Source organism: Gorilla gorilla, chromosome 7 (genome assembly GCF_029281585.2).
Source record: "Gorilla gorilla gorilla isolate KB3781 chromosome 7, NHGRI_mGorGor1-v2.1_pri, whole genome shotgun sequence".
Classification (NCBI taxonomy): domain Eukaryota; kingdom Metazoa; phylum Chordata; class Mammalia; order Primates; family Hominidae; genus Gorilla; species Gorilla gorilla.
Genome location: NC_073231.2, coordinates 56,234,379 through 56,261,883, shown reverse-complemented (window position 1 = coordinate 56,261,883; position 27,505 = coordinate 56,234,379). Strand labels below are relative to the sequence as shown.

At 37.5% G+C, this 27,505-nt stretch overlaps 1 long non-coding RNA gene across 2 annotated transcripts in view; it reads right to left on the bottom strand.

Annotated features, from left to right (window-relative positions):
* The window catches only part of LOC134759023 (uncharacterized), a 478,714-nt gene that overhangs the window by 226,125 nt on the left and 225,084 nt on the right, over positions 1-27,505 (bottom strand). For both annotated transcript variants that reach the window (XR_010134871.1, XR_010134870.1), the window contains one exon: positions 12,408-12,474. This is a non-coding gene — a long non-coding RNA (uncharacterized lncRNA). The remainder of the gene's footprint in view (positions 1-12,407; positions 12,475-27,505) is intronic.

The following is a 27,505-nucleotide window of genomic DNA, read 5'->3' as shown; positions in this document are numbered from 1 at the left end:
CATGTTAGCCAGTATGGTCTCGATCTCCCGACCTCGTGATCCACCCACCTCGGCCTCCCAAAGTGCTGGGATTACAGGCGTGAGCCACCGTGCCCAGCCAAGGTATTGTATATTTCAAAGTAGCTAGAAGAGATGACTTGAAATGTTCCCAACACAGAGAAATGATAAATAATCAAGGCAATGGATACCCCAAATATCCTGACTTGATAATTTTACCTTCAATGCATGCAAAAATAAATCACATGCACCTCATACATATGTAAAATATTATGTATCAATTTTTTAAAAAGAAGATATAAGGGACCCCAGAGCCAAAGCAATCTTGGCAAAGAAGAACATAGTTGGAGAACTCACATTCTCAATTTCAAAGCGCTACAAAACTACAGTAATCATAAGTGCTTGTAGTGCTCTCCAAGTACAACAGTGTGGTACTGGTGTGAGGACAGAAATATGAACCAATGTAATAGAATTATGAGTCTAGAAATAAGTTCATATACCTACTGTTAATCGATTATCAAAGTGTGTCAAGATCATTCCATGAGGAAGTAAGAGTCATTTCAACAAATATTGCTGAGACAACTGAATAAATACATGCAAAAGATTGAAGTTAGATCCTTACCACACACCATGCAAATTAGCACTAATGAATAAAAAGCCTAAATGTAAGAGCTATAACTATAAAACTCTTAGAAGAAGACACATAAATAAGCCTTCACGATCTTGGATTTTGGCATTGTATTCTTAGGTATTACACCAAAAGCATAAGCAACAAAAGAGAAAAAAAACTGTTACATATGATTTTATTAAAATTAAAAAAATTTTGCACAAATAACACAATGAAGAAAGGGAAAAGATAGCCCACAGAATGAAGAAACATATTTGTGACTCATATATCTGATAAGAGTCTAGTATCCAGAAGATAGAACAATTGCAACTTAGAAACGAAAAGGCAAAGAACTTGATTAAAAATGAGCAAAAGTGGAACCCTGGCAAGCCACGTGTAGAAGAATAAAACTGTATGCCCATCTCTTACTTTAACAAAAATGAACTCAAGATGGATTAAAGACTTAAATCTAAAGACTGAAACCATAAAAATTCTAGCAGATAACATTGGAAAAACTCTTCTGTACATTGGCCTAGGTAAATAATTCATGACTAAGACCCCAAAAGACAATGCAACAAAAACAACAATAAATAAATGGGACCTAATTAAACTAAAAAGCTTCTGCACAGCAGAAATAATCAGCAGAAAAAACAGACAACCCACAGAAAGGAAGAAAATATTTGAAAGCTATGCATCTGACAAAGAAATAGTATCCAGAATCTACAAGGAACTCAAACAAATCAGCAAGAAAAAAACAAATAATCTCATCAAAAAAGTGGGCAAAGACATGAATAGATGTTTCTTAATTGAATATATGCAAACAACCAACAAACGTTTGATAAAATGCTCAACATCACTAGTCATCAGGGAAATGAAAATCAAAACCACACTGAGATACCACCTTACTCCTGCAAGAATGGCCATTATTAAAAAGTCAAAAAACAATAGATGTTGGCATGGATGTCATGGAAAGTGAACACTTTTACATTGCTGGTGGGAATGTAAATTAGTACCACTTTTATGGGAAACAGTATGGAAATGTCTTAAAGAATTAAAGGCATAGCTACCTATCTAGCAATCCCACTACTAGGTATTTGCCTAAAGAAAAATAAGTCATTATATGAAAAAGACACACACACACACACACACACACACACACACACACACACACACACACGTTTATAGCAGCAAAATTCCCAATTGCAAAGATATAGAACCAATCTAAGGGTCTATCAACCCATGAGTGGATAAAAAATGTGGTATATATACACCGTGGAATACTACTCAGCCATAAAAATGAATGAAATAATGTATTTTGCAGCAACTTGGATAGTGAAATAACTAAGGAATGGAAAACCAAATACCATATGTTCTCACTTACAACTGAGAGCTAAGATATGAGGACACAAAGACATACAGAGTGATATGATGAACTTTGGAAACTCAGAAGAAGGAAAGTGGGAGAAAGGTAAGGGATAAGAAAAACTCCATATTTGGTACAATGTTGTATTGGTATGTTCTCATGTTGCTAATAAAGATATACCCATGTATTAGTCAGGGTTCTCTAGAGGAACAGAACTAATGGAATCGATATTTATATAAAAGGGAGTAGTTTAAGTATTAACTCACATAATCACAAGGTCCCACAATAGGTCATCTGCAGGCTGAGGAACAAGGAGAGCCAGTCCATGTTCCAAAACTGAAGAACTTGGAGTCCAGTGTTCAAGGACAGGAAGTATCCACCACGGGAGAAAGATGTAGGCTGGGAGGCTAGGACAGTCTCACCTCTTCATGTTTTTCTGCCTGCTTTATATTTTCTGGCAGTTGATTAGATGGTGCCCACCAAGATTAAGGGTGGGTCTGCCCTCCTTAACCCACTGACTCAAATGTTAATCTCCTTTGGCAACACCCTCACAGACACACTCAGGATCAATAGTTTTGCATCCTTCAATCCAATCAAGTAGATACTCAGTATTAACCATCACAAGTCCACCCTTTGTCAACTCGAACCCATACATATCTCCTGAGATCACACATGATCTTCAAATAAAGACAATAATAAAGTCATAATTATGCCTAACATAACCCAACTATCCTTCGTACAACCAGAAATGCACCAATCCCCAAAGCAAATACTATTACATAAAGTTAACAATACTTAAGTGTTGATGTGAAGTCAATAAATCTTATGTCGCATGATAAAAGAAAAAGAAAATAAAATGAAGATATTTACTTAGTACAAGGGTATACACGCACAAACATGTTTGTAACAAAAAAGAGGAGGAAATACTCACGAACAATTACAGTCCTCATTTCTGCAGTTGGTCACTTGGTCGTAACTGGTAATAACAACTACCTTCTTCTACCACCCATTTTGTGTTCCGTTTGCCTTCAGCGAGCAACTAAGCAGGTCATGGTTTTTTTTCCTGGTGGAGTCACCCAAACCTTCATACCTGAAGGGTCTTGGTCATTTATAGTCTTGTCTGGATTGGGCTGTTGTAGTTTCCCATTGACCTTAATAACAGGGCATGGTAATACTAAGAGAAGCCCTAATGGATCTCCCGTATTGAATGCATACTCTTCCTTCCCTCCATTGTGGAGTAGTAGACTGATTTCATCTTACCAGTTCAGGCCAATCACCCCCACCAACACTAACTCTCTTCTTAGCCTGTTGACTTAAAATTAGAAAGTGCCCGAAGTGTCCAGGTGGCAATCTTAACTTCCAGTTTAATGAAATTGTTGTGTCTCCTGGTGGCAGCATTCCTCCCTCTGGAACTAAGACCCCTAGACCAGCAGAACGTAATGTTGCGGGAACAGGAAACAAAAATTTTGCTAGTGGATAACTAGGAGTGATGAAGAGTGGTATCTCTTCCACTGCCACCCCTTGATTCCTGGATCCATGAATCCTGGCTATGGGAGAAACAGTACCATATGTTGAACACTGATTCACAGAACACATGGCCTTCTGGAGAATTTTGCCCCAGGCATGCAAAGTATTGTCACCTAGTTGGTGCAGTAATTGTGACTTCAAAAGGCCATTCCACTGTTCTATCAATCCAGCTGCTTCAGGATAACAGGGAACATGGTAAGATCAGCAGCTTCCATGAGCATGATCCTACTGCTACACTTGTTTAACCATAAAGTGAGAGCCTTGGTCAAAGGCAATGCTGTGTAGAACACCATGATGGTGGAAAGGCATTCCATGAGTCCATGGATGGTAGTCTTGACAGAAGCATTGCATGCAGGACAGGCAAACTCATATCTGGAGTAAGCATCTATTCCAGTGAGGACAAACCTCTGCCCTTTCCATGATGGAAAAGGTCCAATATAATCAACCTGCCACCACATAGCTGGCTGATCACCCTGAGGAATGGTGCCATATTGAGGGCTCAGTGTTGGTCTCTGCTGCTGCCAAATTGGGCACTCAGCACTGGCCATAGCCAGGTCAGCCTTAGTGAGTGGAAGTCCAAGTTGCTGAGCCCATGCATAACCTCCATCCCTGTCACCATGGCCACTTTGTTCATGGGTCCATTGGGCAGTGACAGGGGAGGCTGGGGAAAGAGGCTCAATGGTGTCCACAGAACGGGTCATCCTACCCACTTGATTATTAAAATCCTCCTCTGCTGAGATCACCTGTTGGTGAGCACTCACATGGGATACAAATATCTTCACAGTTTTTGATCATTCAGAGAGGTCCATCCGCATACCTCTTCCCCAAATTTCTTTGTCACTAATTTTCCAATCATGCTTCTTGCAAGTCCCTGACCATCCAGCCAAACCACTGGCTACAGCCCATGAATCAGTGTATAATTGCACATCTAGTCATCTCTCCTTCCATGCAAAGTGCACAACCAGGTACACTGCTCGAATTTCTGCCCACTGGGAAGATTTCCCTTCACCACTGTCCTTCAGGGATGTCCTAGAAAAAGGCTGCAGTGCTACACCTGTTCACTTTCAGGTGGTGCCTGCATATCGTGCAGAACCATGTGTAAACCAGACCCTAGTCTTCTCTTCCTCTGTCAACTTATCATAAGGAATGTCCTATGAGGCCATTGGTGCAGGCTGGGGAAGAGAAGGTAGGGTAGCAGGAGTGGAGACCATGGCCATTTGAGCCACTTCCTCATGTAACTTACTTGTGCCATCAGGACCCATTCGATCCAGGTTAATGAATATACCACTTCCATTTGATGATGGAATGCTGCTGTGCATGACCCACTTTATGGCTAGATCAGTTAGAAAGCAGCCAGTTCATGACACGCAGTTCAGGTCACATGGTAACTTGATGACCCATAGTCAAAAGTTCAGTTTCCACCAAGCCCAGTAACAAGCCAAGAGCTGTCTCCCAAAAGGAGAGTAGTTATCTGCAGAAGATGGCAGGGGCTTGCTCCAAAATCCTAGAGGCCTCCACTGTGATTCTCCTATGGAGGCCTGCCAAAGGCTCCAAACAGTATACCTATCTGCCACTGACACCTCAAGCACCATTGGATCTGCTGCATCATATGGCCAAAGTGGCAGAGCAGCTTGCACAGCACTGTGGACCTGTTGCAGACCCTTCTTCTGCTCTGGACCCCACTCAAAACTGGCAGCCTTTTTGGGTCACTCAATAAATGGGCTGCAGTAACACACCCAAATGAGGAATGTGTTGCCTCCAAAATCCAAATAGGCCCACTAGGCATTGTGCCTCTTTCTTGGTTGTAGGAAGGGCCAAGTGCAGCAACTTACCCTCCATCTCAGAAGGAATATCTCTACAGGCTCCATGCCACTGGACCACTAGAAATTTTACTGAGGTAGAAGGTCCCTGAATTTTAGTTGGCATGCTAATGTCTCACCAGTAAGTCCAGTGTGTTTGCTACTTCTTGCTCACTGGATCCAATCAGCATAACGTCATAAATGTAATGGATCAGTGTGATATCTTGTGGAAGTCAAAAGCAATCAAGATCTCTCTGAATAAGATTATGACACAAAGCTGGAGAGTTGATAAACCCTTGAGGTAGGACAGTAAAGGTATATTCCTGGCCTTGCCAGCTGAAGGCGAATTGCTTCTGGTGGGCATTATGGGCAGAAATGGAGAAAAAGGCATTTGTCAAATCCATGGCTACATACCAGGTACCAGAAGATTTATTAATTTGCTCAAGCAATGAAACCACATCTGGTACAGCAGCTGCAATTGGAGCCACCACTTGGTTAAGCTTACAGTAATCCACTGTCATTCTCCAAGATCCATCTGTCTTCTGCACAAGCCAAATGGGATAGTTGAAAGGGGGATGTGGTGGGAATCACCACCCCCACATCTTTCAAGTCCTTGATGGTGGCACTAATCTCCAGAATCCCTCCAGGGATGCAATGCTAGTTTTGATTTACTATTTTTCTAGATAGAGCCAGGTCTGATGGCTTCCATTTGGCCTTTCCCACCATAATATCCCTCATCCTACCAGTCAGTGAGCCAATGTGGGGATTCTGCCAGCTATTAAATATGTCTATGCCAATTATGCATTTTGACACTAGAAAAATGACCACAGGATTAGTCCAGGGACCCACTGGGTCTACTGTAAGTCAGACCTGAGGTAAAGCTCCATTAATTACCTGACCTCCATAGCCCCTACTTTAACTGGAGGACCACAGTGACATTTTGGGTCCCCTAGAACCAACATCAGCTCAGAACCAATGTCCAGTAGTCCTCAAAATGTCTGATCATTTCCCTTTCCTCAATGCACAGTCACCCTGGCAAAAGGCTGGAGGTCTTCTTGAAGAAGGATGGGAGAAAGATTCACTGCATAAATTGTCGGTAATGTAGTGGGGTCCTTCCTCAAGGGGACCTGGCCTCCCCTTCATTCAAGGGGTTCTGAGTCTGTAAATTGGCTCAAGTCTGGAAATTGATTGTGGGATAATCCAAATTCGTGTTTTGTCCATTCAACCTAGAAGTTTTCTGCTTATATAAATTAAGGGGGAATGCAGTAGGCTTCTTATCAATTCCACTTCTAGGAACACCATGATTAATTAGCCAATGCCAGAGCTCTACATGAGTCAGACTATTCTGATTACCACTTTGACTCTGCTGTCCATTATGGTAGCTATGCCCACCTTGCCTTTGACGGTTGAGTGCCACAACTTGGTCCCTGCCACCTCAGGATCCAATTATTCCCATTGTATTTAAATTTTATAGTTGAGTGACTGTGGTGCCCACTGTTAGATCTGACATAAAGGGAAGAGCAATTACAGGGCTCTTCAAAGATGTAGGTGCTGCCCTCACAAATCTATTTTGCATGGCATTGGTCAAGTGTGTATTTTCTGGACCCTCCCAGCTGGGATAAGTAGGTCTAAAGTGACTAATCCACTCCAACTTCCCAATCTCCCTAAGCCTTTGGATCCCTTCCTCTCCACCAAACCAAGGGAGATCAGGCATTGCTAGCTCTCTCATAGTGGGCCAGCTTTTAATCCATATTTCAGCTAACCAAGCAAATAAACTATTAGAAACTTTTTTAACTCCCTGAGCTGCAACATTAAATGCAGAGTCCCTACTTAGTGGGCCCAAATAAAAAAAAATCAGCCTTTTCCAAATCTATGTTCCTTCCACCATTATCACACACCCTTAATATTTATTCACATGCTTGTTCTCCAGATTTCTGTTTCTATAAACCAGAAAACTCAAGCAGTTCTTTTCAAGTATAGCACACCTTTTCATGGGTCACACTCTCAACCTCACCTCTAGGGGCCCACAGGGACTTTAGTCTAGCTATAGGTCTAGAAGCAAACAGGGCTGTTGGGGGTGGCTCCTGAGGAGAATCAACATTATCTTGCCTGGCCACTGCCTCAGAGGAGGCCATCACTGTTGCCTCAGGCAGCGCAGGGTTTATCTCCTCAGACAAAGGTGGAAAGGCTGATGGCAGCATGGATCTGGAAGGGAATGTTGCCACTACTGGGGATAGGAAAGCTGTCTTTTCTGGCAAACAAGGTTCATCAGAGTTTACAAACTCTAGCAACATTATTCATTATAGTTGACAAACAAAACAACACAAATGTTTATCAACTGATTAAGGAATAAACAAAATATGATTATTGATAAAATGGAATATTATTCAACCACAAAAATGAAGTAATGATACAAGCCAAAATGTGTATCAACCTTGAAAGTTTCTTAAGTGAAAGAAATCAGATACAAAAGGCCACACATTTTGTAATCTCATATTTATAAAATGCCCCAAATAGACAAATCCACAAAAACAGAAATAATATGCGTGTTTTCCAGGCTGGAGGAAGAGGGAACAGGAGCGATGGCTTAATGAGTACAGAAATTCTTTTTGGAATGACAAAACTATTCTAGAATTAGATAATAGTGATAGTTGCATAACATTGTGAATGTCTTAAAAGCCACTGAATTGTACACTTTAAAAGAGTTAAAATTGTATATTTTATGTATATAAATTTTACTCCAAAAAAATGTTTAAAAAGGGAGAAACTACTAGAAAAATATCTACCAAATTAACTGTTTTACGTAAATGAACTGCAGGTGTACAAAAGGTGAAAGTATAGTTTTCTTGTGCTTAGAATATATTTTGTGTTACAGTTAGATTATATCATAAATGTACCCTATATAAATCAAGTTTCAACATACACATGGAACATAAATGATAAGGGGCAATGTTTTATGAATTTGTTTTTGCTTATTGATGAGAATCCATACTTCAAGGGAAAAGAAAGAAGTTTATGATTGGTCAATGCCTATTTCATGGACTGTAATATGAAGAATACTGAATTTCAATCCTAGTTCTTGTCAACAGTGTGGCAGAACACAAATAAATGAAAGACTCTGGCCTTTTGCTAGTCCGAGTGTGGTCCATGGGAAAGCAGGAGCATCAAGCACCCCCTGGGAGACTCTTGGGCCTACTGAATCTGAATCTGCATTTTAACAAGATCTCCAGGCAATTCACATGCACATAAAACTTTGAGGAACACTACTGCTCTGTGTCAATGTTCCTCATTGTTAAAGTGAAAAAGCTAGGCTTTAAACCCAACTTTTTAATTTTAATGTTAGTATTTTTCTATTACATCTAATATGCTCTCTTTACAGGCTAACATGAGATAGCCTACCCAGATGCCTTCTCCTCATTCACCAGCTTGCTCAAACACAGTTTTGCAGAAGAAGGTAATGCCTAAGTAATAGGAAATTCCTATTCATAATAAATTACCGTTTAGTTCTAAATAGTGTCTACCTATGTGCTAGATGTATGTTTTCAACCAGATGAAATTAGAATTCAAAAGAAAGCTTTCATCTTAGACTAAAGCTTGTTTACTTTCCTGGATGTGTGCATTTAGATGTGTCATCAATTTGTTACTAATTCCTCCATATCTGCTCCAGCTATCTTTATCTCTTCTATAATCTCTCTCTAGTTAAGAAATATTCATTAAAATAACATATAAAATTTCTTCTCTGTTTCTTATCATGAATTTTGTCATCGCAGACGACAACTGAATCACATCCAAACTCGTTTCTGTCTTAGACATTATCTCAGAAAGTACTACTCACCTTTTTTCATTTTTCTGAGTTTTTATATATCTTTTCCTCTTTTTTGTTGCACAAAATGCTATAGTTTCAGTGTACTTTTTGATATTTTTAAAAGCTTAAACTTAAGATTTATAAAATACATCTTTGTGTATTTTCTTCAGGAAATAGCAATCTTTTACTTTTGCAAAGCACTTTAGAGCCAACAAAGAGTTATCATACAATGTACTATTTAACATTCAAAACAAACTTGTGAAATAGGTAGAAAAGGCATTTGACTTCAATAACAACTCAGAAGCCAAGATGCAGTATCAGAGAAAGGGACAAATCCAGGCTGGGTGCAGTGGCTCACGCCTGTAATCCCAGCACTTTGGGAGGCCAAGGCAGAAGGATCACTTAAGGTCAGGAGTTAAGAGACCAGCCTGGCCAACATGGTGAAACTCTGTCTCTACTAAAAACATGAAAATTAGCCAGGCATGGTGGTGGGCGCATGTAATCCCAGCTACTCGGGAGGCTGAGGCACAAGAATCGCTTGAACCCAGGAAGCAGAGGTTGCAGTGAGCCAAGATCGTGCCACTGCACTCCAGCCTGGGTGACAGAGTGAGACTCCATCTCAACACACACACACACACACACACACACACACACACACACACACACACACAAAAGGGACAAATCCAGATCATTAGCCATATAAAGAGAAACACAGCCAGCTGTCACAAGCTTTGTAAACTCTACCCAATAGTACCAATTAAGGAAAGAGCCATAAGGCTATTAATAATTTTATTTAAAAAAAATTTAACCTCAGTGAAAAGTATTCAAACATAAAGTGTTGGAAACTACACAGAGAACTCAAGATAAAACCGTTGCTTGAAAACTGAAAAATCAAAATGTCAAAGAGAACATACATAGCAAATAATAAAAGCAATGCTAACACAAAACATATATCTTCCGGGGTAACTGAGGATTTGTCCCAAGATGAAGGAACCACAAATCAATAAAAATTCCATGACACTCAACAAAGCAGTACATTTTCACAAAGGGATGACTTTATAAAAACCTTGCAAAATGATGCGAAAGGATCTAAAAGTCAGAAGCTAGATAAAAGCACCAGAAAAAAAGGAAAGAACCTCAAACACTCTGAACTAATAGCTCAATTTATGCCCCTCAAAACAACCCCTAACAACTGGGAAGTGTCAGTACTGTAGACTTAAAGCATTCAATAGATACTCCTAGACTAAGTCATATTCTAATTATGACCAGCAATTGGAAGGAGGAAGAGAAAAAAGAAAGAAGGGAGAAAGGAAAGAAGGAGAAAAGGAAAACCAAAGGAGAAAAGGAGGAAGAGGAGGAGGTTATCTATGACAAAAATGGGAACAAAGTTTAACAATTAGGAAATCAAATGGTACCAAACCAATTTTCCTTGAAAATAAATGAGGTAAAAGTAGATCACAAAAGTAAGGATGTATGTGAGGAAAAGACTGGGAACATCAAGGGTCTTCATAATGACACTGAAACTAGAAATGGCTCTTAGCAAGAGAGTATCTAAACACCATTTCAGTCCCATAGCATCCTGTTGTGACCACTTAAAGAGTGCATCATAAGAAATGCTTTCAGCAGTGGAGATGGTTCTTAGCTTTGTGGGAGTCAATCGCAGGAATTCCTTGGGAACCCCTCCATTATCAAAATAATTCCAGGCTGTGGGTCTTTACAGTGGCCATTATGATATACCACTGGCATGCTGAGATAGTTAGGATGTGTTCACAACATGAAGAGTTGCCTAAGAGCTAGTACACTTAAGTTCAATTCAAGCAAACCTTGGTAAGATATTTTTTAAAGTTTCAACATTCAACTAAGACTCTTAAACAACTTCTACAAGCAGTCTATCATGTGTAGAAGAATCAATTTTGATTTTGACATATCAAAAATACTCTCATTTTAAGTAAAGCTAAGTAAGTAATATGTTGTGACCAGAACTTCACAAGCCAAAAAAACAAAAACAAACAAGAACCCCTACAAATGTGAACTGAAGGAATCAATCAAATACATAATGTAGCTTTTCTATTTTTCCTTCAATTTTCCAGCTTTCTTTGGTCATGAAAGTGACTCAGGGCAATAACCACGCTAACTTACTTTGATAAAAATATCCACAATCTAGTTCTTCAAGAAAATTTACACAGTTTATAATGAGAAATTATTCTATTTAGAAACAGAGCTTCCATAACATTATAACAATAAATAAAATTGTAACTTTTTAGAATCTGGTTTAAAATAAACTCAAATTCATTATTATGAAGATATTAAAAAGTTAGATTTTATCAGGTGAAGTTTCAGTGATAATTTTGTCCTCAGATTCTCAAGAGTTATCTGAGCACCATTTCTTTCTCTGAGAAACATTCATATTTATACCTAAAACTAGCTTCCTCATCACATAAATCTTATGAATTTTTTATGTGGACCCAAATAAAGTACCTCAATAGCCAGTACTTCTATTAATGATTACAGCTATTGATAGCTTAGTTTTGTTTTGTCGTTGTTCTTGTTTTTCATAAATAAGTGTGGAGGATCCAGTTTTGGATCCAATTTTGTGTTTGACTCCAAACATGGAGTTATGTTGTAGTTCTCAACCCTGCTACACACTAAAATCACCTGGAAATTCTGATTATAACTGGTTTTCAGTAAAATCTGAGCATGAATAATTATTGAATTTCTTCAAATGATTTTAAATTGCATCTAGGATTGAGAAGGCTAGATCTCAGTTCCCTTTTACCCCATAAAAATAATAATCAAATAGAATATTTCAGAATTCAAAAATTAGAAGTCAGGTCACTTTTTCTAATTTGTTATTGACTCAAGTCACTAAAAACCAGACACTTATAAAGAAGCATACCATTGTAAAAAGAGAATTATTTATATATATTATTCTAAACTTCACAGTATGTAAAACAACTCTTGGTAAATTCAGAATCAATTGGTGTGATCTTATGTGTACATACTCTGATCCCAGCTAGTTCTTAGCAAAATTTTCGAACAGATAGTGAATCTTGGGTGCCCTACTCTTCCCTTTCTTCACATTCCATTCCCATTACCTCTCAAGTCTCATTACTACAGGCTTACCACACAAGCCTTCTCCACAGAACTAAGGTCATAGGAAAATATTCCAGGAGAAAGCACAAATGACTTTTTCTTTGGAGCAAAACTGTTATTGTCTTAATGCACCCCTGACAACATGAGGATAATAATGTAAACAAATAAAAGTATAATTACCAAAAAAAAACTACTAGGTAAAATAATTCATCTTACTTTTCAATGTTGATGCATATTTTTCTTGTGATGCCACATTCATTAAACTCCTTGAGGATGGTCTTGGCTACAAAAGAAAAAAAAATCTCATTAGTTTTTAAATAAGGCAATGAAACGTAGTGTTTAAAATCTGGCCATGCCATTTTGTGACCCTGGGAAAGATAACTTTTCTAAGTCTCAACTGTATAATGGTAAAATAATGAAATATGAACATTAAACAGAATAAGGTATGCAGTAGAGGTGGCATATAGAAACCATTAATAAATATTAACTGTGATGATAAGAATTGCTATTTATAGATTCATTAAAATATTCTTCCACCTCATAATAATGTTTAAAGTAATTTTATGTGCTTCTTTTGTTTTTCCAAAGTACTTTTACATGTAATTTCACACTATACTTGGAAAAGAAAGTCACTGGAGACTGACTAGCAATTTTCTTGAATCATTATAAGTTTATTCTATATAACATTTAGAGGCCAAAATAGGACATGTGGGGGAAGTTCTGGGATAATGTTTATCAAAGAACTTCATCATCAGAATCACTCAGAAAACTCCTTAAAACACAAATTCCTGTGCTGTTCCACAGATGAACACAGCACAAATCTCACTGGGACCTTAAGCTGCTGGAGCAGTGCTCATGCACAGTAAGGCTTGAGAATCGACACTTCCTAAACTGTGTTTATGAAGACACTTCACATCACATACAAAATTGTTTGCATACAAGACCGTCTCAGGGCAAAATGAGTTATACGGCAAGGTGTGAAGCTCTCTGTCTCTGGAGGAGTCCATGTGTGAGCAGAATGGCCACGGTACAGAAGCTGGGGAACATATTTAAGCATAGGAAGGGTGCCTGATCTAGCTGCATCAGAATTAAAAGGCCCATTCCCACCCGGAGATTCAACTTCAGGCAAAATTTTGTAAAGCACCAACTATGTGCAGGAACTTCCATAACTGTTTCATATTATTCATTTAACCATTCTGCAAGAGAGGTATTATCTGAGACAAATTAGATTCACCAAAGATACAATTTGTCCAAGATGAGACACAAACCTCAGCTTCTCTTTCCAAATTTAGCCTATTTCTTACCATTTCATACCACCTCTTATGGGCATAAAACCATGTTCTTCACGTGAACTTTCCTGTTTTTCGTTAACAGTTTTATCCGCTGGGTCTCAAATACTCCTGTTATTATACAGCAGTTGTTGGGAATTACATGAGTGCTGTCTCTTCCTCAGACTCATTTTTAATTTACCATAATATCCTATGGATTTACTTCCAAAATTGTCTTATTTCTAATTTTATGTCTAGATCAACTTCTATTAACTATTTCATGAGCCTGTTCTGTTGCCAATCCACTTTATTTGTGGCCACCAAATTAACCTTCATAATAAAAAAATCTATAGCACATTACTTTATTGATAAAATATATTAAATATGTTCCCATTTCTTACAAAAGAAAATAGTCTGACTTTTTAGCTAAATGAACATTCAAGAATTTCATGGGAGGGCTCCCATTTGTCTTCCAGGCCTTATTTCACACCACTAGTCCCTTTTCTCTACCATGATTTTTGGCCAAAGGCAACAGTAGTTCTCCCTTGAAGACAGCTCTCTTTTCCTGGTTATCTTTTTTATTGCTCAAGTCCATGCCCACTTGTCTAATTACACCTCCCAGGCAAGCAGTAGTGTCCCAGATGTTTACAAGCAGAGGCAGAGCAGAGTAGAAGGACAAGAAGCAACATCATGAGATGTAAGGCCACCAAAAGCTTAGCAGGAATATTGTCAATCTGAATAGGTTAAGCAGAAATAGAAAATCCTTGTAGAAACAGATGGGATAACAATCTAGGCTAGAAAATAATAAATATCTTCAGTGTAGGGTAGAAGGCAAAAGTTGGAGAAATTTGCTGTCAAATCATGGGCTACTTTGGTCTCAAGCTAAATGAGGAGAAAGACAACATTGCTAGTGTCTTGTTCTATGGGTGGTGATATGGTTTGTATCCCTCAAAAACTCATACGTTGAAATCCTGAACCCCAAGGAGATGGAATCAGAGGGTGGGGCTAGTGGGAGGTTGATAGGTCATGAGGACAGCCCTCATGAATGGTATTAGTGCCATTATAAAGGAAGCACAGCAGAGGTCCTTTGCCCTCTCTGTTATGGAGGACACAGCAAGAAGACAGCTCTCTATGAACCAGGAAGCAGCCCTGATCAGATACCTTTATCTTAGACTTCTCAGTCCCCATAACTGTAAGAAATAAATTTCTGCTCTTTATAAGCCCCTCAGTCTATGGCGTTTTGTTACAGCAACCCAAACTAAGACATTTTGTTTAGTCTAAACTTTTTCTCCTTTAATCATTCAAATTTCGTGCCCTTGATATCGTACCTATAGAAAGCCCTGCCAAGTAGCCCCCATGTACACAATCATTCCTCTGTCTGGATTTTCATAGCATGCTATTCTTACTTTTGTGTTATTTTAAATTCCACCTATTTTATTGAAAGCTCCTTGAGGGCAGGAACCACGTGATTTTTATCTTTGACTCTGCCACAGCAGAGTCTGGCTAATAATTACCTAACAATCTCTCCTTGTTTGTGTTTTATTCCTCTCCTTTTTCCTCCCCAGCATCCTCATTCACAAATGAAGAAAATTGGGTCAGTGGACGCTAAATGATTTGTTTCAGGAAATCATCACTATGAAGTCTGACTGGCCTAATCATTCTGTACCAAAGAACAATGTTTAACTCAGTCTCTTACAAAGCTGTAATGTTTTACAATACATGGGGTAACTTTGAAGAAATGTTTCCAAGGGATGAGGATAATCAATCAGCTTACTGAAGTACCTGAAGAATGTTTTTAAAAATATGAAAGAAATATTTCTTATGAAACTCAATGGCTATAATCACATGGTTTTTAAAAAAAATTTTAAATATGCATAACATATATTCAGTCCTACATATTATTAGCAATTCAGCATCCAAAGTCAAAAGCTGAAATTTCATAACCTGCTTTGCTTTTTGCTTGATAATGCTTGCCTTGTGGTTTTTGAAACCCCATGACAGATTTAGTCGTCTCTCTCTCCCCAGGAGCAAAAGCAGACCTAATTTCTTCCTCTCGATTACACTCTTGGTTTAGTCATCCATCAGCTACAGGCTTGCGTGCTCTTTCTCACTCACCTGCAGGATATTATTTCATGGAGCCATCACACCATCCAGTAAAGCTATTTGTACAGGTAGGTTCTATTACCTAAAGAGTGAATCGTCAGTTGATTTCTTCAATTTTGAATCAGCAATGCCTCAGTGCTGGCTAGTGTTATTAGCAGTAGATGAAGTAACAATGTGACCCAAGGAGGCAGAAAAGATGGCTTTAGCTATGCTATGCTTAGTAAAAGCATTGCTACTAGTGAACACTCCAAAAAAAAGTTAAAGACAAATTATGTTAATATTTCAGAAGTGGATTTAACTTGCTCTCTAGGTCAGCCTTCCTAAAGTATGCATTGTTAAATATGTTTTCTAAAAAATAAAGATTCCAATGCAAAATAATTTTAGTAAGCTAGAAACTGTGTCATATGCCAGAAAACTTACAATGCACAATTTTTATATATTGGAAGTTCCCAGTTATTAACATTGTTTATAGAACTCCCTTTTCTGATAACACTTCTGATGTATACTCCCAGGAACACACTTTGGGAGATAGTAACCTAGCTTTTTCATATTATTACATTACGGATCATAAAAAGATGCTGGAACTGATAGAATGAACACTACAATTGCATTACCCATGAGAATTTGTAAGTCACTTAGTGCTCTCTACAAGTTCTATATTGAGAGGCATGATGCAATGCATTTAAAAATGTTAGAAGTCTTTATTTGTGACATTGTGTTTTCAAAATAAAATGTTAAACTACCTGATATAGCACAGAAGAGTTTTTCTCTTTTTACTATCAAAATATCTCATAATAAATAGATAATTTATGTTACTTTTGTATATTTTGAAAAATCATATTTACTTTTGTATGTTTGTTTTCATATGAAATTTATGTATGTATTTACTATTTTATTTTATTTTATTTTATTTTGTTTTTGGAGAGGGAGCCTTGCTGTGTCACCCAGGCTGGAGTGCAGTGGTGCAATCTCAGCTCACTACAACCTCCACCTGCCGGCTTCAGGTGATTCTCCTGCCCCAGCCTCCTGAGTAGCCAGGATTACAGGTGCCCACCAACACACTTGGCTAATTTAGTTTTTGTATTTTTAGTAGAGATGGGGTTTTACCATGTTGGCCAGGCTGGTTTTGAACTCCTGATCTCAAGTTATCCACCCACTTTGGCCTCCCAAAGTGCTGGGATTATAGGCATGAGCCACCATGGCCGGCCAGATTTCATATGAAATTTAAAGTACACATTCTGGCTGTAAGTCATAAAACATTTTGAACAAAGTTGCATGATTAATTACACCAAAGAATTATTAAATATTTGCAGAATAAATACATTTCTTAATTAAAAATTACTGACATTTAAATACTACTGTATCTTGCCTTTTAATGCCTACTTTACTTATCTTTTACATATGGCTTTTCTTTTATGTTATAAAATAAATTTTATTTTGTAAATGTTTTCTAAGGTCCATTAAAAACAAAACAAACCCAACCTAACTGAGTTAAGTTTCTGGAACTGGAGGCACTGTGACTCATAAAATGTGTTTATACACATGTACATATATATATGTAGTCACAATACAACGGTTATAGTTCATTGTTATAAAAGTGAATAGACTTCTGGTTCCAAAATGGCCATGTAGAAATAAGCTGACTTCACTCCTCCCACCCCCTAGAAAATAAAAAACTAATATAGAGTGCCAAGATTGTCACCAGCAATATCCCAAAACTCAAATATGAGGAAGAGACAGTTCAGATCACAGAGAAGTGAAAAAACTTCAAGTATACAATAAGAGAACCAGACTTCCATATTCATGACATCTGTCTCCCAATCTGCACACCAAGTGTGCAAAAATTTTTCCCTGACTCATGGTTTCCACTGTAGATAAAGTGAGATTGAGGTGGACAACCAGCTTCCTCAACACCTCGGGTACCCTGGCAAAAACTCATCCTTGTCTGAACCCATAGGAAGCATCACAAGTACCCAAAGGGAGATATATCTTTGAGGATGGTCAAAGACAAAAAGGAGTGGTAAAACCACCATCCCGAGAGTTTAAAATTCTGCCCTATAACTTAGCCAAAGGAGATGTCAAATTACAGTGGCCATTCAGCAGCACTGTACTGTAGGAGGTAAATTCCCGCAGGTTCCTGGTGCACAAACGCCTAGCCAGTCTTTTCAAGCCACTGGGATACCCCGCTTTTGGAACTTCCCCATTTGGAACAGACAGTGCTTTCATTGTTTACTAGAGGTGAGGAGAACCTGGGATTAAATCAACACTTAGAGCTTAAAAGGAGGCAGCAAGCTAGGGGTAAAGACTCTTTAAGAAAATATATCCAGTAAAAAACAAAACAAGCCAAATAGGAAAGACTGAAATAAATAATTCACCCTCCAGTGCAAAGATATAGACATACATCCAAAAAAACACAATAGTAAATAGAGAACTATGACCTCCCTAAATAGACATAGCAAGAAACCAGTAACTGACCCTAATGAGTTGGTGATACGCGAGCTCTGTGACCAAAAAATTCAAGAGCTATTTTAAAGAAATTCAGTGATCTCCAAAAGACACAAAGGCAACTTGAAAGTTTATCAGAGAAATTTAACTACAAGATTGATATAATTTTAAAAATTCAAACAGGAATCTTAGAACTGAGAAACACATTTGCTTAACTGAAAAATTTATTAGAGGTTCTCAATACCATAACATATCAAGCAGAGGATGGAATTGGTGAGCTCAAAGACAGACTATTTGAAAAATACATGAAGAATAAAAATGAAAAAAAATAAATAAAAAGGTTGTATACCACTGACAAGATAATAAAAATTACCTCAAAAGAAAAAAATCTGAGAATTATTGGTGTCTAAGAGAGAACTGAACAAAAGCAAAGGCTAGAAATCTTATTTAAAGAAGTAATAATAGAAAACTTTCCGAAACTTGAGAAAAAATATAAATATCTAGGTACAGGAAGGTCAGATAACACCAAATAAATTCAAGCCAAATAAATCAACTCTCAAAGGTCAAGGACAAAGAGAGAATCCTATGAGCAATAACAGAAAAGAAATAAATAACATATAAAGGAGTTCCAATTTGCCTGGCAACTGACTTCTCAGTAGAAACCATACAGGACAGGATGAGAGGAATAACATTTTCAAAGTGCTTAAAAATAAAAACCACCGTCCAAGAATATTGTATCCAAAAATGTTATCCTTCAACTACAAAGATTAAGGTCTTTTCCAGGCAAACGAAAGCTGAGAGAATTTAGTACCACCAGACCTGTCTTATAACAAATGCTAAAGAGAGTTATTCAGTCTGAAAGAAAAACACACTAATGTGCACACACAAAAAATTAAAGGTATAACACCCACTGGTCAAATTAAGTACGTGGACAAAACCAGAATACTCTGATACTGGAATTGTGGTATGAAACCCATTCATAACTCTAGTATGAAGCCCAAAACAAAACTATCAAAAGTTATATTATCTACAACAATCTGTTAATAAATAGGCAATATAAAAATATGTAAATTGAGAAAACTAAAAGGCAAAGTGTGGGGAAGATGGAGTTAAAACATAGAATTTTGTTTTGTTTTTGTTTTTATTCTTTTCATTGTGATCTAAGGTAAGTTGTCGTCTCTTTAAAATAACATGCTATTATCTATAAGATATTTTTTGCAAGCCTCATGGTAACCACAATGCAAAAACTCTAATAGAAAGGAATAATTTCAAAAATGATACCAAGAAAAAGTAACTTAACCACAAAGAAAGACAGTAAAGAAGTAAGAAATGAAGACAGAGGTTATAAAGCAACAAGAAATAAAGCAAAAAAGTAAATGGACTCAATTCTCCAATTAAAAGGCATAGAGTGGCTGAAAGAATAAAGATAAAGATTTGACTATATGCTGCCTATAAGAAGTTCACTTCACCTATAAAGACACAGACTGAAAGTAAAGGAATGGAAAAAGCTATTTCATGCAAATAGAAACAAAAAAGAGCAGGAGTCACTATATGTATATCAAATAAAATAGACTACAAATCAAAGACTATAAAATGAGACAAAGAAGGTTACTATAAAGTGGTCAATTCAATAAGAGAATATAACAATTATAAATATCTATGAATCAAATAGAGGCATTCTCAAGTATACAAAACAGAAATTAATAGATTTAAATAAAGAGATAGATTGCAATTCAATAATATTAGGGGACAATAACAGCCCATTCTCAGTAATGGACAGATCAGCCAGACAGAAAATCAACAAAGAAACATCAGAATTAAACTACCCACTAGACTCAATAGGCCCAACTGACACTTACAGAACATTTTACCCAACTGCTGCAGAAAACACATTTTTTTCATCAGCACATAAAACATTTTCCAGAATAGACCATATCTCTGGCCACAAAAGAAGTCTGAACAAGTTCATAAATATAAAAATCACATGATGTACTTTTTCTGACCACAATGGAATAAAACTAGTAATCTATAACAAATAAAGCCTCAGAAACTACCCAAACACATGGCAATTAAACATTATGTTCCTAAAGAACCAGAGGGTCAATGAAGAAAATTTTTAAAAATTTGAAATGTCTTTAAACAAATAAAAATGAAAATACAACATACCAAAATGTATGGGATACACAAAAGCAGTACTAAGAGGGAAATTTATAGCATCAAATGACTCTATCAAAAAAGTAGAGGCTTTAAATAAACAACCTAATAATGCAGCTCAAGGAACTAGAAAAGCAAGAACAAACTTAAGGCAAAATTAGTAGAAGAAAAGAAATAATAAAAACCAAGCAGAAATAAATGAATTTGAGACTAAAAAATGCAATCAATAAAATGAGAAATCACTTTTTTGAAAAGATAAACAAAATCAACAAAACTTTAGCTAGACTAAGAAAAAAAGAAGGCCCAAATTAATAAAATCAAAAATGAAAAAAGAGACATAACAACTGAGAGCACAGAAATACAAGGAATCAAGCATAGATAAAACAGATAAATTAATGGACACATTGATTTAGTTTGGATATTTGTCCCTGCCCAAATCTCATGTTGAATTCTAATCCCCAGTGCTGAAGGTGGGGCGTGGTGGGAGGTGATTGTATCATGGGAGCAGATTTCTTATAGTTTAACACCATCCTCTTGATGCTGTTCTTGCGATAGTGAGTTCCATGAGATCTAGTTGCTTAAAAGTGTGTGGCACCTCTCCTCCCTCTCGCTCTCTTGCTCCCATTCTCACCATGTGATGTGCCTGCTCCCCCTTTGCCTTCTACTGTTATTGGAAGCTTTTTGAAGCCTCCCTAGAAGCCAAGCAGATGCCACTATGCTTCCTGTATGGCCTAGAGAACTATGAGTCAATTAAGCATCTTTTCTTATAAATTACCCAGTCTCTGATATTTTTATAACAGTGCAAGCACAGCCTAATACACACATATAACCTTCCAAGATTGAACTATGAAGAAATAGAAAACCTCAGCAAAGCAATAACAAGTAATGACATTGAAGGTGTAATATAAAGTGTCCCATCAAAGAAAATCCCAAGACCTGATGGTTTCACTGAAGATTTCTACCAAACATTTAAAGAACTAATACCAACATATTCAACATAGTACTGGAAGTCCTGGTTAGAGCAATTAGGCAAGATAAAGAAATAAATGCTATCCAAATTGGAAAGGAAGAAGTCAAATTAGCCTTGTTTCAATATGACATGATTTTATACTTATGAAAACCTAAAGACTCCACCAGAAAACTGTTAGAATGAATAAATTCAGTAAGGTTTCAGGATATAAAATCAATATACAAAAGTCAGTAGCATTTATATATGCCAACAGTGAACATTCTGAAAAAGAAATCTAGAAGATAATCTTATTTACAATAGCTACAATAAATAGAAACTACCTAGGAATCATTTTAACCAAAGAAGTGAAAGATCTATAAAAGGAAGACTATAAAATGCTGAGGAAAGAAATTAAAGAGGACACACAAACAAAGGGGAGATATTCCATGCTTAGGAATTAGAATTAATATTATTAAAATGGCAATGCTATCTAAAACAATCTACAAATTCAATGCAATCCCTATCAAATTCCATTGACATTCTTCACAGAATTAGGAAAAAAATCTATAATTTATATGGATCTACAAAAGACCCCAAATAGCTAAAGCAGTGCTGAGCAAAAAGGACAAAGCTGGAAGCATCACATTACTTCACATCAAAATTTACTACAAAGCTATATTAACCAAATCAACATGGTATTGGCATAAAAACAGACACATAGACCAATGAAATAGACTAGAGAACCACAAAATAAATTCATCCATCTACAGTGAACTTAACTTTGGCAATGGTGCCAAGAACATACAATATGGAAAAGACAGTCTTTTCAATAAATGGTACTGAGAAAACTGGATAACTATATACAGAAGAGAAACTAGACCCCCATCTCTTAATGTGCACAAAAAATCAACCCAAAATTGATTAAAGACTTAAATGTAAGACCTGAAACTATAAAACTACTGTAAGGAAACAATGAAGAAATGCTTCAAGACATTGGTCCAGGCAAAGATCATTGTGTAAGACTTTAAAATCACAGGCAACCAAAACAAAAATAAACAAATGGTTGCCCATCAAGCTAAAAGCTTCTACTCAGCAACATAAACAATCAACATAGTGAAGAGAAAACGTGCATAATGGGAGACAACACTGGCAAACCGTCCATCTGACAAGAGATTAAGAACCACAATGTATACAGAGCTCAAACAACTCAATAGCCTATAAATAAGTAAGTCAATTAAAAACTGGGCAAAAGATCTGAATAGATATTTCTTAAAAGAAGAAATATAAATGGCCAACAGGTATAAGAAAAAAATGCTAAAATCACTAATCATCAGAAAAATGCAAATCAAAACTATAATGAGATATCATATCACCTAAGTTAAAATGATTTTTATCAAAAAGACAGGTAAGAACAGTTGATGGCCAGGATGTGGAGACAGGGAAACCCTCACACACTGTTAGTGGGAATGTGAATTAGTATACCCACGATGGGGAAAAGGATGGAGATTCCTCAAAAAACTGAAAATAGAAATACCATATGATCAGTAATTCTATTGCTGGTTATATATCCAAAAGAAAGAAAATTAATATATAGAAGAGATATAGCACCTCTAAGGTGATTGCAGCACTATTCACAATAGCCACATTATGGAATCAACCTAAGTGCCTATGAACAGATAGAGAAAATGTGGTATCTATACTCACTGAAATATTATTAAGCCATAAAAGTAAATAAAATTTTGTCATTTTCAGCAACATTGATGGAACTTAGGGTCATTATGTTAAGTGAAATAAGCCAAGCACAAAAAGACAAATATCATATGTTCTCATTTGCACATGAGAACTAAAAAATTGGATCTCATGAATATAAAGAGTAAATCAGTGGTTACCAGAGATTGGGAATTATAGGGAAAGGGGGAGAGGTGATGAGGAGCAGTTGATTGATGGAGTCAAATATATGGTTTGATGGAAGAAATAGGAGCTAGTGTTTGATAGATCAGTAGAGTGACTATAGCTTACAATAATCTATTGTACATTTCAAAATAGGTAGAGATGAATAATTCAGATGTTTCTAGCATAAGAAAAGGCAAATATTTAAGATGATGGATATCTTAAGTGCACTGATTTGATCTTCATCAATTATATGAATGTATTAAATTATCCCATGTATCCCTAAACTATGTACATCTATTATGCATCTGTTTTTTTGTTTTGTTTTGTTTTGTTTTTAACAGAGTCTTGCTTTGTCATCCAGGCTGGAGTGCAGTGGCACAGTCTCGGCTCACCAAAGTCTCAACCTCCTGGGCTCAAGCAATCTTCTCCCCTCAGCTCCCCAGGTAGCTGGGACTACAGGCGCACACCACCATACCTGGCTAATTTTTGTATTTTTTTGTAGAGATGGGGTTTTGCCATGTTGCCCAAGCTGGTCTTGAACTCCTGGACTCAAGCAATCTGCCTGCCTCAGGCTCCTAAAGTGCTGGCCCAATTTTTTTAAAAGGGGAGAAAAAGTGAATAAATTCTGGTACTATAAACACAGAAATGTAACAAGAAAATTTTATCATAAATACTATACTATCCAAATATTCTTTTGAAAATTATCCTAAACCATAAGTATCTCCTAAACTCTGCCATCAGAAGGCTTTGTAATCCATTCTTTATCCTTCATCCTACCTCCTTCAACTACCCTTCCACTGTAGCTCTTCTTGCTCATATTCATCCATAGTAAATCCTGCATAGCTTCTTTCTGTTTTCTGAGTTTCCTTTTACCTCCCTGCTCCTACTAGCAGCAGTTTTGCCTCCTACGTCATCACAATAATGAACTTGAAGTTGTCTGGGTATCCTTGCTCCTTTTTCAGGCATTCTGGCCATTCTTCCTCCCCTAAAATAATCAGCTTTGAATCTCATGTGATCAAACTATACCAATCATCTACCAACTCTCCCTCTTTTATGTAAAGATTTCGCCTGCTGGATCAGGTCCTTCTCTTCAGCACTATTTCCATCTTACTTCTTGGTAACTTCAGTATCTATGAAGATGATCCTTCCAATATTCTGGCCTCTTGTTTCCTTGGACTCCTCCCCTCCAACGATCTTCTTCTTCACCTTACTTCAGTCACTCACTTCTTGGTCATTCACTAAACTTTGAAATTATTTTTTCAATGATTTCACCCTTTCCATAACCTTAATTCCAAGTTTTCTGCTTTATGACCACTGCTTCCTATATCCCCAGTCCATTCTGTCTACCCCACTGACTCCAACAATCCTTCGGTCCCACAGGTACTTCCATCTCATGAATCAGAACACCTATACCCAACTCTTCAACTCTCTTATTGCCTCATCTTCCTTTTTAGTACACTTGCACTCTATGGTTAATCTTTTAAATTATTTCTTCACAAACACTTTACTCCTTTGCACCTCCCTTACATTATTACACTAGCTTAAGAAAGTTCCAGACCTTGTTTATTTTCATTTTTAAATTTGGAAAGGAGAGCTTCATTTCTCATAAAGGGTTGCAGCCTGCAGGGTGACCACTCTGACAGGCTGGGAAGCACAGCCTCTGGCTGGAAGCCAAAAGCAGACACTTTGAAGGAGGGGCAAATGGAACAGGAGTTTATGCTGAGCAGCATGGACAAATATACATATTCAATAACCTATAAGAAGAGTCATTAACATTTATGAAAAAAGGAGACCTGCATGTATGCAGTCGAGCTTTTTGCCTTTCCATGGCACCCATGATCAAAATATGGTGGAGTCAGCATGATATGAGGATGGAGGTTTTGGCCCTCTGACATCAAAAGGTGAAGCAGAGAATGCAAAAACTCTCACTGTACATCCTCTGTAATCTGGCCAGAACCATTCCATGGTCAGTGATCTCTTACCAGGCAAAAAAAAAAAAAAAAAAAGGGGGGCAGCGTGAAGTGGTTGGTTGATACCAGTAGTGGTGTCTTTTGAAAAAGCTTGTTACCAATAGGTTCTTAGGGAAGAAAGCCTAATTGTGGTTAGCAAGGGAAGAGGTATAATGAGATTTGTCTGACCCCTCATTCTGTTGAGGCTGAGAACTTAGTTTTCAAGATTAATCTGGGGTCTCTTTGGCCAAGAGATAATCTGTTCAGTCAGTTGGGAGGCTTGTAATTTTATTTCTAGTTCCCATTTTCCCCTTTTTGGACAAGATTTGTCAGAGGCAGCATCGATGGGCAAACTTTTTTTTTGGTTCCATATCAGTCCTGGTTTAAATAAAATTTTCTACCCCTGCGTGTCTACATCCACACAAGAAAAAAAAAAGAGCACAAGATTTCTACTGACCAGCATAATTTTAAATTAATGCCCATGAGAATCTAAATAGGTTCTTATTGCTGGCCAATAAACACACTCACTTTCCCAAGTCTATTCACTCCAGATAATGATTTTCTACATTCTCCTTGGAAATATTCAGCAGCTTTCCTCTCCACCCCTTTTCCTGTTCAGCATCTGTCCTTACTTGCTATTTCACTAAGAAAATATAAGCATTCCAAATTCTCATCACTATATTCATCGGTAATTCTGTCTTCTTTCTTGTTGTTATAAACTGTCTGTACCTACAAACAACCTACCTCACTTTGGATTAAATCCTATTTCTCTTGCCTATTCAAGAACATTGTTCTAGAAATTCTTCCTCTCTCTCATATGTTAACAACCATTCCCTCTGTACTAGATTATTCCCATCGGCATGTAAATATATTTCTTCCCTCTTCGAAACAACAACAACCATCACAAAACAAACCTATTTAATCGTATTCTTGGATGTCTCTTCTTCCCTATATAAACTCACACCATAGGTGACCCCATCCAGTGTCAAGACTGCGTATCATTTATATATCCTGAGAACTGCCAAATTTGTATATTCAATCCAGAGTCCCCTGAACTCCAGACTGTTATATCCAAACCATTTATATATTTCCTTTTGATGGCTAACTGGCTTCTTAAACCAAACATAGTGGAAGCAAACTCCCTTTACTCCCGAACCTGCTTTTCCCACAGTCTTTTCTATATCAATTGTTGATACTCCAATAATATTAATTGCTAAGGCCAAACACTTTATCTTTGATGTGTTGTTTTCTCCTACACCACACATCTATTCCTTGAGCGAATCTCATGGGACATTAAAAATATATCGACTTCTTTAGCAGTGGCTCACGCCTGTAATCCTGGCACTTCGGGAGGCCGAGGCGGGTAGATCACGAGGTCAGGAGATTGAGACCATCCTGGCTAACACGGTGAAACCCTGTCTCTACCAATAATACAAAAAAGCAGCCGAGCGTGGTTGCGGGCGCCTCTAGTCCCAGCTACTCAGGAGGCTGACGCAGGAGAATGGCCTGAACCCGGGGGGCGGAGCTTGCAGAGAGCAGAGATCGCGCCACTGCCCTCCAGCCTGGGCGACAGAGCAAGACTGTCTCAAAAAAAAAAAAAAATATATATATATATATATATATATCGACTTCTTACCATCAATACTTCTATCACCCTTATCCATACTATCATCATTTCTCCCTGGATTATTCCAATATGTTTGAAATTGGTCTTCCTGCTTCCACCATGGCCTTCAAAGTCTATTCTCAACACAGCAGTGAACCAATCCTGCTGGAACATAAATTATGCTCAACACAACTTATCTCACTACAAGTAAAAGCCACAGTTCTTACCATGGCCTTCAGGTCACCACCACCACCCAGCGCTGTCCTCCCCCCAGCCTTCTCCTGTGACCTGATTACCTGCAATCCCCACTTCTGCTTCAGTTGTCTGATCTCTTCCAGCTTCTCCTACTGGCCAGGGCACCCTCCACCAAAGCTTCACATGCCTTCTCTCTGTCTAGAACACCTGTTACTCACACATCAACTTAGCCTGCTTCCTCACTTTTTTCAAATCTCTATTCAATCACCATGTTGTAAAAGAGACCTTCTTTGGCTACCTTCTTTAATTTTTCAGTCTACCCTAGGGTAACTTTTTACATCCATGCTACTTATTCCTGCACATTATTGAGCACTTGCTAATGTATTATATCATTGATTTACTTACAATGTTTGATTCTCTGCCCCTTCTCCAGTGTAAGCTTCAAGAGGGCAGATCTGTGCCCATTTTGTTCAGTACCGTGCACATAGCAGACACCCAATAGACATTTGCTGATTAGCAAAAGTTTTATTTACTAAAACTTTTGTTAAATGGGCATTTCTAAAAGTTTGAAACCTGTTTGACAGTGAGATCCATGTTGCAGTAGTGTCTAGAATAGAAAACAACAAGAACAATGGTGCTGCAATTTTATTAATTAAAAATGTGAGCGAATAGGACAGGGTTGGGAATAAGATTATTCTGGTTTTTAGTTTCAGTTCTGGCAGGAAAACCAGTAGAAGCCCTGTGGCCTTGGA